General features: G+C 48.7%; 1 protein-coding gene across 2 annotated transcripts in view; it reads left to right on the top strand.

The window, feature by feature from the left end:
* The first annotated feature begins 2,980 nt into the window (after positions 1–2,980).
* The window catches only part of ARHGEF18 (Rho/Rac guanine nucleotide exchange factor 18), a 62,932-nt gene continuing 45,868 nt past the window's right edge, over positions 2,981–20,044 (top strand). For both annotated transcript variants that reach the window (XM_067032990.1, XM_059062607.2), the window contains exon 1: positions 2,981–3,105. The gene's annotated coding sequence lies outside the window, so the exon portion shown is untranslated. The remainder of the gene's footprint in view (positions 3,106–20,044) is intronic.

Genomic DNA, 20,044 nt, shown 5'->3' with positions numbered 1-20,044 from the left:
CTGTCTCTTCTTATTGTTCATGACCTTGACAGTCTTGAGAAATATTACCCAGGTGTCTTGTACGATGTCCTTTAATCTGGGTTTGTCTGATGTTGAAAGGTGAAAGGGGTCATGGGTTTGGGGAACCTTCCTGGCTCATCAGATCGGGGGGACGTGCTATTGACATGACATCCCTAAAGATGTTAACCTTTAACACCTGGTCAAGGTAACATCTGCCAGGTTACTATCTTCCTGTTTCCCTACTCTCTTCTTTGGAAGCGAGTCCCTCAATCCAGCCTACTCTCAGGATGGCGGTGGTCAAGTTCCATCTCCTGGAAACATCATTTGACTTTCAGGACAACGCTTTGAGGTCAGGGAAGATTGGAGTTCGTGTCACAGAAATGATGTGGCTAGCACTCAGGGTGGCTTCTGGTACTTACAGGCAATGGTAGCACCTACTGACATCATCATTATTTCTTGTTGTTGAGGAGGCAAAGCTAGCATCTAAATCACAGACCCTAACCCTGGGCTCTGACCACAGCCCCACACCTGTCTAAGGAAGCATGTGAGGCCAGAACAGCTGTGTCTTGCTCCCAGCAGGCTGAGAGCAGGCACCGCCCAGGTATAACTCGTCACAAGTCTACCTCCCATCTCAGGTATTCAAAGCCAGATGTTACTGACTTAAGGAAACAGCCCCACAGTAAGTTAACCACAACAGTGAATGAGTCACGCTCCAGGTAATTATGGAAGGTGCGTCTCAAGGGTAAAGCTGAGATGCTTTCCTAGAGACCAGCCCCGCCTTGACCTCTGAGGTCCCTCCGTGGTCTGACCCCGCCTACCCCTCCACCCTTCTCTCCCACTACTCAGCCACAAGGATTGCCCAGCGCCACCACCCTGAAGTCTTGTGGCTGCCTATACCCATCACCTGCGCCTTGCACATTCAGCGCTGTTCCTGGAACTCCCTCTTCCACATAACTCTTACTCACTCTTTAAAACAAAGCGGAGGGCCACCTCCCCAGGAAGCCGGCATTAGGTGACTGTAAGTTCTGAGCGTCTCTGAGGCCAACTGCTGTCAGCCAAGGGCCCTTTGGTCCCCCTAAAGAACATTTGGCAATATCTGGAGACATTATTGGTTGTCAGGACTAGGAGTGCTACTTGCAACTAACGGGAAGAGACCAGAAGCCCCTGACGACAGAGAAGTATCCAGCCCCAGTTGTCATTAGTACCAAGACTGGGAGATGCAGCTATAGACATATAGTTCCTTAGCTCTTAGCAGAGTCCCTGGCCCATGATAAGCACTCAATAAAATGCAGGAAATGGCTGGATGGATAAAAGGAAGACAAGAGATACCTCTCCTTCCTGACAGGCCCCTTGAAAAGGTTTTAGGGGAGAACTTTGTCAACCTGAATGTTTCTATAACCAAGGGGGCTATAGAAATAAGGATCGTGCCATTCTTCCTGCTTAGAATCTTCAATGGCTCCCCATTGCCTTTGGGATAAAGTCCAAAAGTCATAGCAATTCAGAGAGTGAACATTTACAGATCCATCGAGACCTCGAAATACCTGTGTCTGGGCTTCTGACCTCAGGTGGGGTGGGGTATCTGAAGGCCTCAACCGGGGTGGGATTCTTGCACTTCTGGACCCTCCAATTCCCTGGACATGCTCCCTCTCTTGATCATGAAGCTTAAAGTGAAGGCAGGTCACTTGGGGACTTTGCCACCCAGTTTCTGAACTGAGAGCTCTCAACCACAGATGGTGTGTGTTTTGAGGTGAGTTTGGTTTGGGGCGACGTTGACCTGGTGGAACAACTTGGGCCTTAGGTGAAAGGTGCTTGGCTTCTCTCCTGGTTCCTGCCCACCCCCTCCACTTATGGGGGACCTGGGTTAGACAAGAAGCCTCAGGACCTGGATGGCTGATGGCACCTGAGGGGTGTTGACACTTGGAGAGACATCTGGCATGGCTATAGGTGTCTAAAAACATCTGTGTGGGGGTGTCTGGCATGTGTTTCAGACTCTGAACACCTGTTTGGGGGTATCTGATAGCATCTGTGTTGGAGGCTGTCTCAAAGTGTCCATGTGGGGTCTCTGGTATGTTTCTGGGTGTCTGAAAGCCTGTTTGGGGGTATCTGATGGCTCCTGGATGAAGGTGTCCGGTACTTTTGAGATATTTGGCATGTTTTTCAGATTCTGAATAGTTTGGGGGCATTTAACAGACCTACGTGGGTGTCTGACCTATTTGCGGGTACCTGAAAGCAAGTATCTGATGGCATCTGCCTGGGTGTATGGTATGTGCTTGGGGTATCTGGTGGTACCTATGCTGGGGTGTCTGGGACCACTTGAGAGATATATGACTCATTCTTCTAAGACCTGTAATCTTCATTTCCTGTAATCTATGCTGCCACTTTTTCACAGGAGACAGACCTGTTCTCTCCATTTCTTGTACTCTCCCCTCTCACACTTCTTGCCCCCGGACTCATCCCCCTTAGATATCCCCAGGCTTCCACTGTACCCCAATTCCCGCCTCCAGACACCCCCCAGTTCCCCAAGTCGCCCCCCAAGCACCGCTATCTTCTCCCAGGAAACCCCTCCCAGTCCTGCTAATCACCCAGGCCCCCGTTGACCCCACAAAACGCCCCCCAACCCCTCTGATCTCCCCTTAGGATCCCCTCTAAGCGCCCCCCAGTCCCACAGATACCCCAGCGCCCCACCGAACCCCTCCCCAAAAAAGCCCCCCACCCCGCGGATTTCCCCTCAGGATCGCCCGTAGGCGCCCCCCTGCTCCACTAACCCGCCCCTCAAGGATCACTCTCACCCTCCTCGCAAATACTCTTCAGTCCCCTCGCCCCGCATAAACCCGAGCGAACGACCCCTGCCTGAGGCCCCAGGTTCAGCTTCAACCCAAGTCCTTCGTTACCGGGACCCACCGATCCTCGCGGCCACGCCCCCTTCCGGGCCCACACCCTCTAGTCCGCCCTCCGGGGCGGAGCGGCGCGTGCGCACCTCGCCCGCGCGGTTTCCCGCTTCCGGCTCCGGGCTGAGGGCGGCAGTGGATCCCGGGAGGCCGGGCGGCAGAGGCGGCCGGGTCACTAACGGAGCTGCGGGCGGCGAGTGACCTGCGGGGGACCGAGGTAAGGCCGGCGGGCCGGGGCTGAGGAGAACGGGGCTCGGGCCCCGGGGAGGCACCGTCGGGGCCTCGGGGCGGCCTCGGGCGCTGGACCCCCGGGGCTGCCTCGGCCTCGGGCCCGGCCCCCATGGGCTCGTCAAAACTGGCGGGCGGGTCCTGCAGTGCAGGCTGCCCCTTCCGTGCGTGTGGGCTGTGTTTGGCGAATGCAGAGTGCAGACGATGCCCGCCGGTTCTGTCCGAGCCCCAGCGCTTGGGCGGTGCAACCTCCGTGGTTCAGGACACGAAAGGACACGAGTTCCAGGTTCTGGAGCTCCCCGGGGCAGGACCTGGGATGTGGCAATAACCATAACAATACCCAGCACCGGGGGACTGGAAGCCTCCGAGCAGCACTTATTCCGCGGAGCAGACGGCCTCCTGACAATTGATCGTTGGGATACCAAAAACATACGAAGTGTATGTGCTTTGGGTCTTCCTTAGTTCTCTCTCCAGTTTCTCTCTTGTGGGAGAATTTAGATGGTGCGGTGCAGGAATGAGAGGCCCTTGGTCCTTGCACGGTTTGTTGTAGGTGTCTTCTCCTTGTCTTTTCTACCTGGTGCTCTGTTGAGATCGAAGCTGTAGAAGAGATGGCTGGCCCAAGGGGTCAAAAGTGTTCGCGAAGTTTTACCACAGAAGCGAAGAACACAGCGTTTCCCCCTTTTGCCTCGGTTCGGGGAGAGTAGAACTCCAGCCAGGAGCGAGGAAGGGCGGGTCCCTTCTTGTTGACTAGAGAGAGTTCAGGACAGGTGAACAGCCGTATGGCCAAGGGCGATCTGGGGATGATTTTGCAGGTATCCGGGTGAATGGGTAATTCTGGAGCTGTACGGAGAAGTGTCCAGAGCCCAGGCTTGAGTGTCAAATCAGATCTGGGTTCTGGTGCCAGTTTCCACCACTAAGTCTCAGTCTCCCCACCTTTAAACCAGGAATAAGGATTGGTTGGGGATTTGATGGGATCATATGTGTAAGGTGCATGGCACAGCGCCTAGCATATGGTGAATGCTCAGTAAATGTTATATACTCCGTGCATATGGTATGCTCCCAGGCCTGTATTTTAATTTTAATTTTTTTGAAATACAGTTGATTTACAAAGTTGTGTTAATTTCAAGTGTACAGCAAAGTGATTCAGTTATATATACTCTTTTTCAGATTCTTTCAGATATTGAGTATAGTTCCCTGTGCTATACAGTAAGTCCTTGTTGTTTACCTGCTTTATATATGAACAGGTAAACAACAGGTGTGTATATGTTAATCCCAAATTCCTGGTTTATCCCCCACCCCCGCCATCCCCTTTGGTAACCATAAGTTTGTTTCCTATGTCTGTGAGTCTATTTCTGCTTCGTAGATAAGTTCATTTGTATCATTTTTTTTAGATTCCACATATAAGTGATATGCGATATTTGTCTTTTTTTATAGATACGTTTTTTATGTTTATTTTATTTATTATCATTTATTTTTGGCTGCGTTGGGTCTTCGTTGCTGCGCTCGGGCTTTCTCTAGTTGCGGCGAGCGGGCGCTACTCTTCATTGCAGTGCGTGGGCTTCTTGTGGTGGTTTCTCTTGTTGCGGAGCGTGGACTCTAGGCGCGTGGGCTCAGTAGTATGGCGCACAGGCTCAGTAGTTGTGGCGCATGGGCTTAGTTGCTCAGCGGCATGTGAGATCTTCCCGGACCAGGGCTCGAACCCGTGTCCCCTGCATTGGCAGGCGGATTCTTAACCACTGTAGCACCAAGGAAACCCTGTCTTTCTCTTTCTGACTTACTTCGCTTAATATGATATTCTCTAGGTTCATTCATGTTGCTGCAAGTGGCATTATTTCTCCCTTCATTCCTTCCTTCCTTCCTTCCTTCCTTCCATCCCAGGCCTGTATTTTTAAGTTGACATTCCAAGTAATAAAGAGTCTGGAAAGTTTGAGCATCTCGGTTGTTTGGACTGGGTCAGAGTTTTATGCTTTATCAATAGCTTGCTAGTTCTGTGGGTCAAGCCCTTTTGAGTGGGAAAGAAAAAAAAAAAGGTTGCTCTAAATCCAGTTAGAGCATACAGCTGGCGGGCATACTAAATTTAATCCTTGTAAATGTAACTTGTTTGGGGTTTGTATCCCTTACGTCCCTTTTCAATGGCATACCTGAGAGAAAGGAGAAAGGGATTCTTTGATTCCTTTCTTTCTCTTTTATTTCTTCAGTCGACTTGAGAATGCCCCCACGCTGAAAGTTGTGGTGGCACGTACGTTTGTTCCTGGCAGAAACTGTGGTATAATTTTCATTCTTGTCACACAGTAACGATTACAGCTGGCTGCAGGGCCCGTTGCCCATGTCACCAGCTCCTGGGACTAGGGCTGTGGTCACCAGCTGTGCCTCCCTGGGTGTTTACCTTCCACGTGTTTAGCATATTTCTGATCCTTGTGTCAAGGTCTCCTTCATTTTTCTTCACTCATCCTGGGTCCTGTTTCCATTTCCTCAAATTCCATCGATGACTTTTTAAACACTTTCATCTAAACATTTTCATCGGGGCTCTCCTAAGTTATTTTAAGCCCAGAGGTCTTTGTTACGTCCAGCCCAATCACTGTTTCTTTGTTATTTGTTAGTTAAACTTTACTTTTCCCCTGAAAGTGGCGAAGAGCCGCTCTGTTTTGAAAACCCTCTCTCCAGGTGCAAAACAATTCCAGTCACAGCTCTGGAGCGGCCGGTAGGAATTTTTTTGGAGGAGGAATGTGGCTGACGGGGGAGGGGCAGGGTGATTAAAATAATGTCCTTGTGGAGGTCTTGGAAAGGACCCCTGCAGCTATGCTCGCTTTTTGTGTGGTTAAAATTGCTTTGGGTGTAAACTAAATTAAACTGGCGTTTCTTTGCTTTTGTTCTTAGGTAGATTCATAGTTTCCACTGAGATTAAAGTAGCGTTTGGTTACGTTCAAAGTAGCAAATACACAGCCGATTTGCCATCGTGTCTTGAAAAACTAATATTCTAAAGGTTTCATTTAGAGTATATACGGTTAACGCATTGTGGGTGGTTACATCTTATTTTTGTTCTGTTTTTATTTTTTTTAACGGCTGCGTTCGTTGCTGCGCGGGAGCTTTCTCAAGTTGCAGCGAGCAGTGGCTACTCATTGCGGTGGCTTCCCGTGTTGCGGATCACGGGCTCCAGGCGCACCGGCTTCAGTAGTTGCAGCATGCAGGCTCAGTAGTTGCGCTGCATGGGCTCAGTAGTTGTGGCGCATGGGCCTAGTTGCTCCGCGGCACGTGAGATTTTCCCAGAGCAGGGATCAAATCCTTGTCCCCTGCATTGGCAGACGGATTCTTAACCACTGTGCCACCAAGGAAACCCTTGACCTGTTTTAGACTTCGGACCTCCAAAACCGAAAGAGAATAGGTTTGTGTTGTTCTCAGCCAGCGTTTGTGGTAGTTTGCTACAGAAGCAATAGGAAACTCGTGCACCTGGTTTTCCTTCTCATTTGACTTGGGAGCCTCCTATGCACACCCCTGCGCCATCTCATTTCCCTTTCCGTCTGTCCTTCTACCACGGAAGCTTCTAACATTACAGGCTTTAAAAAAAATTTTTTTTGCGGTACGCGGGCCTCTCACCGTTGTGGCCTCTCCTGTTGCGGAGCACAGGCTCCGGACGCGCAGGCTCCGGACGCGCAGGCTCAGTGGCCATGGCTCACGGGCCCAGCCGCTCCGCGGCACGTGGGATCCTCCCGGACCGGGGCACGAACCCGCGTCCCCTGCATCGGCAGGCGGACTCTCAGCCACTGCGCCACCAGGGAAGCCCTATTCCAGGCTTTTTAACATTCCACAGCAAGCCGCTGTCACCCCACCTTCGCTGACCTGCCCTGCAGCCCCTTCTCTGCACACATAGCCGTGAGCACCTTGAACACAGAGGTGGCAGCAGGGAGCCCAGGTCTGATCCTCAGTTTCCTGTCTATCAAATTAGAAACATAATACCGCTCCTTATTTCCTAGGGTTGCCATTGCGTATGGCGTGCTCCTGCAGTGTTTGGGTGTGTTCGTTCGTTCATTCATTCATTCATTCATTCATTCAGCAGATTATTACCTGACATCATCCTCTGTGAACCAGGTCCTAGGGTTACAACAGAGAACACAACTGTGCTTTTTTTAAAAAATAACTTCTTTCGGGCTTCCCTGGTGGCGCAGTGGTTGGGAGTCCGCCTGCCGATGCAGGGGACGCGGGTTCGTGCCCCGGTCCGGGAGGATCCCACGTGCCGCGGGGCGGCTGGGCCCGTGAGCCATGGCCGCTGCGCCTGCGCGTCCGGAGCCTGTGCTCCACAACGGGAGAGGCCACAGCAGTGAGAGGCCCGCGTACCGCAAAAAAAAAAAAAAAAACCTTCTTTCAAAACAAATATATACATACATATATATAGTTTTTTTCTTAAACGAAGTACAACCACAGTGGTCTACTCCAGAAACCTGAGGCCCAATTATAAGTCACACCTGGTAAATCAGTGCTTCTAAGTTTGTCACCAGGTTTCCCCCCCACCCCCCGCACACCCTCCCCGCTTATGATCAGGAAGCTAAAACCTTTCTTGTGGTGTTTCTCCCTCTTCTAGAATATTCCCAGAGCTCTGATCAAAGGGGAAGGGAGAGCTCTGCCATCCACAGGGTCAGCTATTCTGCTGCTGCTTTTTTTAATTGGGATATTATAATTCATATACCACAGCATTCACCCTTATAAAGTGTATGAGTCAGTGGTTTTTAATACAATCACAGAGTTGTACAACCATCGCCACTAATTCCAGAACATTCTCATCACCGGAAAAGGAAATCTCCTACTCATTAGCAGTCACCCCCCCGTTTCCCTGTCCCCAGGCACAAATCTATTTCCTGTCTCTATGGATTTTGCCTGGACAACTGATCTCTAGTCAATAAGCAGAGGGAATCCTCTGGCGGTCCAGGGGTTAAGACACCACGCTTCCACTGCAGGGGGCGCGGGTTCCATCCCTGGTCGGGGAACTTAAGATCCCACATCCTGCAAGGCAAGGCCAAAAGATAAACAAACAAACAAAAAGCAGAAACGGAGTTAAGGTAAAATCTGAAGGACTTCTAGATGGTAAAACTAAACACTGTCCCCGGAGATTTTTAAAAACTGGGGTTGCTTTCCGTTGGTCTGGAAGGTTTGTCCTGTAGATGGGCCTGGATATGGGGGCTTCTGGGACACTATTGTGTGTTTGGTTTTGACCACAATCATAATGAAAACTAACATTTTACACAGTGATGTCATAAGCATGCGCACACGTGCACAGACACACACATACATACACACACACACACTCCATGGGATCCAAAGGTTTACTCTGGTGGTTTCTATTCTATTTTATTATCAGCTGTCTTCCCAGCTCATGAATGGACCTGTGTCCTCAATGTCAGAATGCCACGCCGGGGTCCCAGTGCACCAGACAGTAAAAAAAATGTTTAGAAAAGGATGAAGCACTTGATGACACAATAACTCTGACTTTTGAGGAACTGTATTAGTTTCCTAGGGTTACTGTAACAAATGACTAAAAAATGGGTGGTTTAAAATGACAGAAATAGGGCTTCCCTGGTGGCACAGTGGTTGAGAGTCTGCCTGCTGATGCAGGGGACACGGGTTCGTGCCCCGGTTTGGGAATATCCCACATGCTGCGGAGCGGCTGGGCCCATGAGCCATGGCCGCTGAGCCTGCGCGTCCGGAGCCTGTGCTCCGCAACGGGAGAGGCCACGACAGTGAGAGGGCCGCGTACTGCCAAAAAAAAAAAAAAAAAAAAAACCATAAAATGACAGAAATATATTCTTTCATGGTTCTGGAGGCCAGAAGTCTGAAATCAAGGTGTCTGCAGGGCCATTCTTCTTCAGAAGGCTTTAGGGAAGGATCCTTCCTTTTAATGGACTCTTGCAGCTTCTAGAGGTGGCCAGAGGTGATCTTTGGCTTTGGCCATCTTTTTTTTTTTTTTTTTTAATTGAAATATAGTTGATTTACAATGTTGTATTAATTTCTACTGTACAGGAAAGTGATTCAGTTATACATATATACACATTCTTTTTCATATTCTTTTCCATTATGGTTTATCACAGGATATTGAATATAGTTTCCTGTGTTATACAGTAGGACCTTGTTGTTTATCCATCCTTCTGCCTCCATCTTTTTAAAAAAAATAAATTTATTTTATTTATTTTTATTTTTGTCTGTGTTGGGTCTTCGTTGCTGCGTGCGGTTTTTCTCTAGTTGTGGCGAGCAGGGGCTACTCTTCGTTGCAGTGTGCGGGCTTCTCATTGCGGTGGCTTCTCTTGTTGCAGAGCACAGGCTCTAGGCACATGGGCTCAGTAGTTGTGAAACGCAGGCTCAGTAGTTGTGGCACGTGGGCTCAATAGTTGTGGCTCGCAGGCTCTAGAGCGCAGGCTCAGTAGTTGTGGCGCCCGGGCTTATTTGCTCCGCGGCATGTGGGATCTTCCCGGACCAGGGCTCGAACCCGTGTCCCCTGCATTGGCAGGCGGATTCTTAACCACTGCACCACCACGGAAGCCCCTGCCTCCATCTTCACATGGCCTTCTCCTCTCTGTGTGTCTGTCTGTCTCTGTATCGGTGTGTCTCTCTGCATCCAAATCTCCCTCTTCTTTCCCTTATAAAGACACCATCTTTTGGATCTAGGAGGGCCCACCCTAAATCCAGGATGATCTCATCTTGAGATCCTTGACTTGATTACATCTGCAAAGACCCCATTTCCAAATAAGGCCACATTCTGAGGTTCCGGGTAGACATGAATCTGGGGGGGACCCTATTCCACCCCCCTCAGGAGCTTTCTATTTCCAGTGACTTGTAAATGAGAACAAGTTTACAGGGGTTATTAGTACTTCATTCTTACATTCTTTAGAACACATTGTAATTTTCAGGTATTTTAAAGTTAAGTGTTGAACTTTGGCTCACTCTCAGGAGCCCAGTAAGAAAAGGAAAGAGGAGATCTTAAGGAGAACTAGTGCCTTGCTTGGAAGCTTCTAAATCTGAATCCTCTGTGAATATAATTTGCTATAAAGTATAAATAGGTGCCTAATATATTATATTACAGTGGATCAAAATGTTTGGCTGTTTGCCTGCACTCTGAATAATCTGCTCCTTCTCCATGCGTTCAAATACCGCCCTCATCAAACACAAAACTCTTGTACCTTAGAGAGGGAAAAAAATGTTCCGTCTGCCTAGCCCTGCACCTAGCTAGCTTACATAAGTACATGAAAGTGTTTTCTTCCTGACCTTGAGACATGAGATATATTAAAATATATTCGTGCTCACACCGTTGCAGCACTAAAAGGAATACTAATGAAGGTTTTGCAAGGTTCTGGAATTTTCCTAATATAGGAGCTGGTTAGAGCTGGCATTCTTAGGATGGTGAGGATCTTGAAATGCTCAGAAACCCACCTCATACCTGTTTGCTCCCGGCATGGACTATTTCAGGGCTCTAGAATTCAGTAATGACTCCACAAAGTTAAGCCACTTTGCTGCTTCCTTTATTCCATTCCTTTGTGTGTGTGTGTCGGGGATTAAAAATGGGAGCTTCCCGTGTCCCGTGAACCCTGTTGGGTGCGTCTTGATTGTTGGGAATAGGCCCTCGTTTCCAAAACAAACCAATTAGATACAGTAGACCAGGGCTCAGCAGACTTTTTCCGTAAAGAGCCCGATAGTATATATTATAGTCTCTGCAGGTCTCACACAGCCTCCGTCACAGCTACCCAACTTGCTAAAGCAGCCCCAGACTATGCGGAAACAAGTGGGCCTGGCTGGGAGTCAGTAAACCTTTATTTACAAAAACAGGTGGCTGGCCCACAGGCCAGAGTCTGCCACCCCCCACAATAGGCTCACGACATTTCCTGTTCTCTTTCTAGGCCCATGACTCTGATCTTGTAAATTTGGTGAGGGACACAGGTGCAGTGGGGACAGGAGTTCCTCACCGATGTGAGTTTGCACTGGGAACTCCCCGTGGAGGGTCTTGCTAAGCCTCACCTACCCCTCACACCATTTTGGTTGTCTTTTGACAGAAATGCAGTGCCCTTGAATAATTTCCCAGGCCATTGCAAGCAAACAGGTTTTGGTGTGTTTTTTTTTCCTGGCATTGTAGGTGCAAGTTTTTCTTTCCTCCCTTCCGCCTTTAACAGAATGCTTTTTATCTGCTGAAAGAGAAACCCACTGGCCTCTGTCAAGTGTTTGATTTCCTCTGCCCTCCTTCCAGCCACCTCTGCTAACATTTGCTCTGTGTTTCCTGCGTTAAAGGTTTTTAAAATAGTAATAATACATAATAAGGCCAGTTGGGGTTTTCTGGAAGATTTCAGATGTGTAGTAGCTACACCTGAATTAATCTTTTCAAAATCATCTGTTTTCATTAAAATGTTTTTCAGTCATGTCATTTTGATTTCTGGACAGTCAGTTGAATTAACATAATTGTTTAAAACACGCCAGTGACGAAAAGCTGGCTGCCCTGCCTGGCGGGGCCTAAGGGGGTGGAATGGTTTTGCTGGGGCCAGTGCAAGCATCTGGCCTTGTACTCAGAGGGACGAAAAATACTTACCCACGAGGCATATGCTTTCTTAGGGTCTGAACTCCCTGTGGATAAGACTGAAGGTGCCTCCTTCCTGACACCAGAAAGTAGTGTGAAATGGAGCAAAGGGGAGTGGATAAGCTCTGGGACAAGCCTGGACAGTGCAGGGATGTCTTCCTCATGTTCTTTCCCAGCTGTGTTCATACCTAAGTGTCAAGGTCATACCTCTGTCCTCCCGACCAGATTTGCCCTTTTTCAACCTCATGTTGGAAGGCCATTTCCGTTGGCGGTCAGTGTCATCCTTTAGGTGTGATTCTTAATAGTTTACTCTTTTTTTTTTTTTTTTAATCACTATAGAATTTCTTTTTAATTGAAGTATAGTTAATTTAAAATACTGTGTTAGTTTCAGGTGTACAGCAAAGTGATTCAGAAATATATACGTGTGTGTGTGTGTGTGTGTGTGTGTGTGTGTGTATTCTTTTTCAGATTCTTTTCCATTATGGATTATTACAAGATATCGAGTATAGTTCCCGGTGCTATACAGTAGGTCTTTTTTGTTTACCTGGTTTACATATAGTAGTGTGTATATGTGAATCCCAAACTCCTAATTTATCTCTCCTCCCCCCCCACTCTCCCCTTTGGTAACCATGAGTTTGTTCACTATGTCTGTAAGTCTATTTCTGTTTTGTAAATTAGATCACTTGTATCATTTTTTTTAGATTCCACATATAAGTGATATCATATGATATTTGCCTTTCTCTGTCTGGCTTACTTCACTTAGTATGATCATCTCTAGGTCCATCCATGTTGCTGCAAAGGGCATTATTTCATTCTTCTTTATGACTGAGTAATATTCTATTTCATATGTGTGTGTGTACGTGTATCTATCTATCTATCTATCTCACATCTTCTTTATCCATTCATCTGTCGATGGATATTCAGATTGTTTCCATGTCCCGGCTATTTGTAAATAGTGCTGCTGTGAGCATAGGGGTGCATGTATCTTTTCAAATTAGACTTTTCTCTGGATATATGCCCAGGAATGGGATTGCTGGGTCATATGGTAATTACTAGTTTACTCTTGGTAAAAAGTTCCAGGGACACCCCCGCCTCCCCCACTCCCCCACTCCTCCCCCCCATGCAGTGGTTAAACTTGTTCATCAGAATGTCTCAAAACACTAAATGGAGCATTTTTTCCCCCTTATTTCCATGAACCATCCTTGTCAAATTCTAAGGGAGCTCTGAGGAGTGAGCACTACAGGATGCCTTCCAGGCCACTTACAGAGCACTTTGGGGCTCCCTGGGTGTCGGAACCAGTTCCTCAACGAAGCTCTCTGGGTCCCACCCATCACGCAGGACAGCTGTCAGTAGAGAAGGAGGAATGAAGTCCTTAAGTGCTGTTTGAGCCTGTCTTCTGTCCCGGGCATGTCAGGTTCATGGGAGGAAGTTGAAATCCACGATGGTTGAGCAGCAGATGTTTGCTCCGCAGGTGTCAAGTCTCCTACAGCTCTAGCTGTGCTTTTTTTTAAGAAAACATTTAACCATTTTTAAGTATAGGTTCACATTGCTGTGCATCCATCCCCTCCACCCATCTCCTGGACTTCCTCATCTTCCCCAATTCTGTCCCCATTAAACACTGACTCCCCAGCCCGCTGTCCCCCACCACTCTACTTTCTGCCTCTAAGAATTTGACTACACTAAGTCCCTCGTATATACGTAAAATCATGCAGTATTTGTCCTTTTGTGACTGGCTTATTTCACGGAGCATGATGTCCTCACCCAGGTGTAGCAGGTGTGAGAATTTCCTTCCTTTTGAAGGCTGGATAATATTACATTTTACGGATATATCACATTTTGTGTATCCATTCGTCTGTCAGTGGACACTTGGGTGAGTGTTGTGAATCATGCTGCTATGGACACGGGTGTGCAAATATCTATCTGAGTCCCTGCTTTCAGTTCTTTCGGGTCCATACCCAGAAGTGGAATTGTTGGCTCATATGGTGATTCCGTGTTTGACTTTTCTGAGGAACTGCCATACTTTTCCATAGCCGCCGCACCGTTTCGCATTCCCACCAGCAACATGAAAGGATTCTAGTTCCTCTACATCCTCACCAACCCTTGTTACTTTCCATTGTACCATCCTAGTGGGTGTGAAGTGGCATCTCATTGTGGTTTTGATTTGCATTTTCCCCAATGATTCATAATGTTGAGCATCTTTTCACGTGCTTACTGGCCATTTCTGTGTCTTCTTTAGAGAAATGTCTATTCACGCCCTTTGCCCATTTTTGAATCAGATTGTTTGTTTTTTAATCGTTAAATGGTAAGACTTCTCTACACTCATTGCCTCTGACACCGGAGGGTTGTAAGAACTTAAAAGCAAGTCTTAGATACCCATGACCTCTGACACCTCCAGGCATTCCACCAGAAGACTGGTGCCGGTAACTATGGTCCCAGGCCTGGGAAGGAAGCAGAAGAACTGGCCCAGGGCAATCTCCCAACTAGAGACCAGCCAACCTGCTGTCTTCCCCCTGTCCCCCAGAAGAGTGGGTTATCAAAGCTGAAGTCATGAGCCTGAAAGCCAGCATGAATCATAGGAAGAAATGGTGTCACATCAGCCTCATTTCCTCTTCTGGCAGGTGACCGTCTAGTCAGTAGACCAGGAGAACGGGGTGGAACGTGGGGAGATGGGAAGCGTCAGATCGGGTCCTGGACATCATTCTCGGGGGCAGAAGTGAGAAGCACGCAGAGATGTTAAGATAATTCTGAGCTAATCACCAGGCTTATAACTAGTTGGATGAAAATTCCCAAACGGCGTTAATTAGAGGGAGAACGCCCCCCGCCTCCCGCCCGGGTTCCATCCTCTGCTCTGTCTACCAGTCATTTACCATGTAATTTTTTTTTTTTTTAAATTTATTTTGGCTGTGTCTGGTCTTCTTTGCGGCATGCCGGCTTTTAGTTCCCTGACCGGGGATCGAACCCACGTCCCCTGCATTGGAAGGCAAATTTTTTACCACTGGACCACCAGGGAAGTCCCTGCCATGTCATTTAGAAAAGCAAAGATGTGGAAAGTTTGCTTATCAAAGCTGGAGGGGTGGCCTCCATCTCTGTGTCATAGAATCGGGGCCCCCAAATCTCAGTGACTGAAATAGTTAGCTGAAGCCAGCAAGGTGGGCTTCGGGGCAAGGAACATTTCGATTCCCATGCCTGGATCTGACTCGGCATTTCCTGGCCTGGACGCGTGGACGTTAGGGGCCAGCTGATTCTCCGTGGTTGTGGGATGCTGAGCTGCATCCTTGGTGGTGACCCACTCGATGTCAGGAGCACCCCCCATAACCCCTGGTAGTAATGATCAAAAATGTTTCCAGATGCTGCCAAATGTCTCCCAGGGATCTGAATCAACCACTGGTCTAAATAAGCAACTATGGAAATATAGGATGGGAAAATAGGACTGAATGACAGCCTGTGAGAAAACCACCTAGAGACTTCAGTGGATAATAATAATAGTTTGAACCAGTGGTTCTGAGATGAACTACTCCTCGCCCCCCTTTCCTGTTCCGGTACTACTTGCAACAAAGCAGCGTCCCTCAGGGCTGTCATTTCCGTGTCTTGTCTCACTCAGTCCCAAGGCAGCTCTGCAAAGCAGTCTCCCTAGCCCTGGAATCTCGTAAACTCCTTGGCTTCGGGTACCGTCCTCTGCCCAAATCTCCATCCCTCTTCTAGACCTGTCTCCTGAGCGCCCCACTCCTGTGTCTAGCTGCCTCCTGCCATCACCCCGAGTCCTCCCAAGCAGCTTGGGTCAAACCCGCCACCTCTTCCCCCCCACCCCGCCCCAAGTCTGCCCTGCCTGTCTCCCACCCCCGGGTCAGTGGTCCTGGCACCCTCCACCCTCAGCCCCTTCCAGTCTGCTGCCCGGTCGCACCTGCTGCTTCCAGAGGCAAATCTGAACTAATAACCTCATACATAAACCTTTCTGTAGCTTCAGTTTCAAGGATAAAGTATAACCCCCAGGGGCCCCCTAAGGCCCACCACAGAACCACTGTGCACAAGGCATCCCCTCCCCGACTGCACCCCCACCCCACTTTGTTTCTCCTCTTCCAAACTCCAGACCAGGCACTTCCCTTACTTCCCTGCCTCTCTCTCTCCCTCCCCCAAGCAAATATTTATTGGGCATCCACCCTGCACCAGGCCCTGTGCCCATAACCGACAACACAGAGATCCCCACCTGCATGAAGTTTCCTAAGTAAAACATGAATATGCAGTACCCTCCTCATTATTTGTGGATTCTGTACTCACGAATTCGCCTACTGGCTAAAGTTTATCTGTAATCCCCCCAAGTCATTGCTCACAGAGCTTTCTCCGCCATTCAACAGCGCGTTCCTGGCTGAGGTTGAACTGCACACTCCGCCTTCCCGCCTTCCCCTTCCGACCTTCCCCTGTCTCAGCTTGTTCTGTAAACAAGCATCCTTTTTGTGGTGTGTTTAGTGCCACATTTTCTGCATTCTTGTGCTTTCTGTGGGCAATTTCGCTGTTTTGAAAATGGCCCCCAAGCCTAGGGCTGAAGCGCTGTCTAGTGTCCTAAGCCCGGGGAGGCTGCGATGCTCACTCTTGGGGAAAACACGTGTGTTCCATGAGCTCTGTACGTTACAGAGCTGTTGGCCACGAGTTCAGTGTTAATGAATCAGCGATACATATTCAGTAAGTCACCTTTCAACAGAAACACACATCACACAAGGTTCTTTATTAATGAGTTGATGAAAGTATGACCAGAGGCTCTTGGAATCTAACCCCAGATTTGCCCTAGAAGCAACGGCTCGGTATCCACTAACTCAGTGTCTGCAACAACTTTCTAGACGTAACTAGTGCACGAGTGGGTGCAGAAACCTCCCAGATTGGGCCTCCTTGATCTTCCCCTTCACTTCTGCCCTGCAGGTATGTCTTCTCTCCAGCCACGATTGTCCCCTGCACCCCAGGGGCATCTGCAGCCTGGGATCCCCAGCCACTGTGCAGGGAACCCCCATCCCCAGCCTGTCTCGGGAGCACACCCTTGCCCTGAATTGGAGGCCCTGCCATGCCTGCTGCAGGACAGGCATCTGTCTCCGCGTCTTACTCTCCCGACCCTTGCTCCTCCAAGCCCCTTTTCACTCCGGTCTCCTCATTCCAAGGAGCCACCCCAGCTTTTCCCCATGCTCTGGATCAGCCAGCTGGAGGAGGACAGGTTCCTGTGGGACATGAATGAGTCACACAGGAAGTCTGGGGCAGTGCCTGCCCTGGTGGTCCTTACCTGGTCAGTGTGGGTTTTCTGAACTGCACGCACTGCACGATAGGTGGCTGCCCACGGGAGGACCGAGCCCAGCCCGAGGCCTCACCTCCAGCCTGTGAGCACTCAGAGATGATCAACTCATCACAAAAGGCCAGCATTTATTTTTAAAAGTCATATGCCTTCAGTAGTTAGCTTAAAGTAGATAAATGTACTTTTATTTGCCTGTCTTTTGGTGTAGATCCAACAGCCTTTCCACCGATGGAAATTTGTCATGTTTCTTGAAACCAGACCTATGGTAGAGACTCTGCTCTCTAATTTCCATTTAATCAGAAGTTTAAAGAAACCTCCGGCCATCCAACTGCTGAATCCTTTGAAACAATTTTAGGTTTACGAAGGGTTAAAAAAGAAAGATCATGCAGGTATTCCCTGGCAGTCCAGTGGTTGGGACTTGATGCTTTCACTGCTGGGACCCAGGTTCGATCCCTGGTCAGGGAACTAGGATCCTGTAAGCCGCGTGGCGCAGCTGAAAAGAAAAAAAGATTGTGCAGAGAGTTCCCACATACCCTGCACCCAGCTTCCTAGCATTAACTTTTTAAAAAAGTATAAATGTCATACGACCATTGCAGAAAATTTGGAAAATAGAAAAATGGGGGAAAACACCCCAAATCCCTTGCAACTACAGTTAGTTGTCATTTTGTTGTATCACCTCCCGGGAGTTTCTTTCTTTACCCCTGTTTTCCTGCAGGGTTGTTCTTGTCGGTACAGTCATTTGAAAAAGCAGTTTGGTGATGCATATCTAAAATCATAAAGCATTTCTAACCTTTGCCTCCGCAGTTCTGTCCCTTTGAGGTGTGTGTGTGTGTGTGTGTGTGTGTGTGTGTGTGTGTGTGATTGGAATGCATACATCTGACATCTGACAACAGGGAAATGATTAAAGCAATACTTACAAACGTGGAACGTTGGTATATTCACCGAGATGACAACTGTCATCGTATACACCCAGGCAAATAAAGATTGGGGCACAGTGACATTTGTAAATGATGGCAAGACTATTGGCCAATTTTCATTTTCTTTTAATTTTTTCCTTTAAAAATTTTTTAAAGTTTACTCCTGTACTATTAATTGAGGGATCAAATTCAGGTAACAGTGACATAGGTGACAATTTTTCATGAGCCCTTACCAGTGTTTCATGAAGGCCGTTTCTTATCATCCAGGAATCTTTGCAGGTGAAGAGTTTGTACCACATTTGTTCTTCAGGACCATAATATGCAGCCGGCTGGATTTATGCCCAAGAATGTTCCACTTTGTTCTTTTTTTTTTTTTGCCCCTAAGATGACTCACCACTAGCAGTTTGCCTCAGTTAGTTCTTATCCTTCTTAAAGAAGAATAATTTAGAGAAACGCCATCTTGTCATTAGATATTAATCAGAGATGTGCCTTATTTATCGATGGACTAATTAAGCCAGTGCCCGCCCACCCCCCCAAAAAAAAACCTTTGAGGTTAAGGTTTATTAAGAACGCTCGCTAAGGGCTTCCCTGGTGGTGCAGTGGTTGGGAGTCCGCCTGCCAGTGTCCGGACACGGGTTCGAGCCCTGGTCCAGGAAGATCCCACATGCCGCAGAGCAACTGAGCCCGTGCGCCACAACTACTGAGCCTGCGCTCTAGAGCCCACGAGCCACAACTACTGAACCTGCGCTCTACAGCCCGCAGGCCACAGCTACTGAGGCCCGTGTGGCTGGAGCCCAAGCCCTGCGGCGGGAGAGGCCCATGCACTGCGGTGAGGAGTAGCCCCTGCTGGCCGCAGCTAGAGAAAGCCGCAAGCAGCAGCGAAGACCCAATGCAGCCCAACATAAATAATAAATAAATAAATAAATTTATTTTTTAAAAAAGGAACACTCACTAAGAATTCACTCCTAGGCCGTACACCAGCTACTTAATTGACATCTAGTGATTTGGGCACTAAAATCTAGCTCTCTGCCTGACTGTCCCACGCCAACCTCATTTTTTCCCATATGCAAAATCAGAGTACAATTTTTCTACACATCGTGTCACCGAAATTATGCTAGACTGCTTGAGGGATCATGGGGACGGATTGGCCCATTTCTGCTGGGATAAAGGTCTCCCATGTATAGTTCCAGTTAGCGTGTATTTTGTGCCATGAAGCGTCCGTGACTCTTAGATGTCCCGGCAGAAAAAGCAGCTTCGAACAGTTTTCATGGAGGGGTGTGGTTTCTCCCCACGCATCTGAGTTTTTCCTTAGTGTGCCATCAGAACTTTTTAATCAGAGGTCACCTCGCAGTGTGGAAAGGTTCTGAAGAGCCCTTCTGCATCTCTCAGGACTCTGGGGCTGGAGGAGCCAGAGGGAGACCGGCTCCTGATCTCTGGGGGGTTAGAGATGAGACCACCCACGGCCCCACCCTCATCTTTCCCCTGACAAGCTAGAGGCTACCTGGCCCATCACCCTGCTTCCAGACGGGTAATGGGGTTCCATCTGGCCTGCTTGCAGACGCAGAACTTAAAAACCTGCCAGGAGGGAGTTCCCTGGCGGTCCAGTGGTTAGGACTCCGCGCTTTCACTGCCAAGGGCCCGGGGTTGATCCCTGGTCGGGGAACTAAGATCCCACAAGCCACACAGTGTGGCCTAAATAAATAAATTTTAAAAAATAAAAATAAATAAACTCTGCCAGGAGAGCCCACCCTCTGGGCCAAGGGCAGTTGTGTCTGCCCAGTTCCCAAGGGTGGGAATGTCTCTGGGCACCGTGCAGAGGAGGAGAGCTGTCTTCATGAAGTCAGCCAGGGTAGCAAGAGGGCCACGGAGACCCCAGGAGAAGAGTGGGCTTGGGCAGGGGGAGGTCAACTTTCAGGGCCAGGGACAGGTCCTGTCGGGGTGATGCTGGCTCAGTAAATGACAGGTCTGGGGGTGAGAAAGTGCATAAGGTTCTGGGGCGGGGGGGGGCGGGGGGCAGGGAGTTCATCAAGAGAGGAGCCGTGAGGGTTGACAGACCCTCATTTCGTTCCCCCACCTTCCAGCAGAGCCCAGTCTGTTCCGTGGAGATTTTTTTGTTTCTTAAGTGGAAAGGTGACAAGTTGTCTTTAAAGTGAAATAGCCAGGGACGGACTCGCACCCGACCCCTGCAGGCCTC

Source organism: Kogia breviceps, chromosome 4 (genome assembly GCF_026419965.1).
Source record: "Kogia breviceps isolate mKogBre1 chromosome 4, mKogBre1 haplotype 1, whole genome shotgun sequence".
In the NCBI taxonomy this organism is placed as follows: domain Eukaryota; kingdom Metazoa; phylum Chordata; class Mammalia; order Artiodactyla; family Physeteridae; genus Kogia; species Kogia breviceps.
This window is presented reverse-complemented; position numbering and strand designations above follow the sequence as displayed.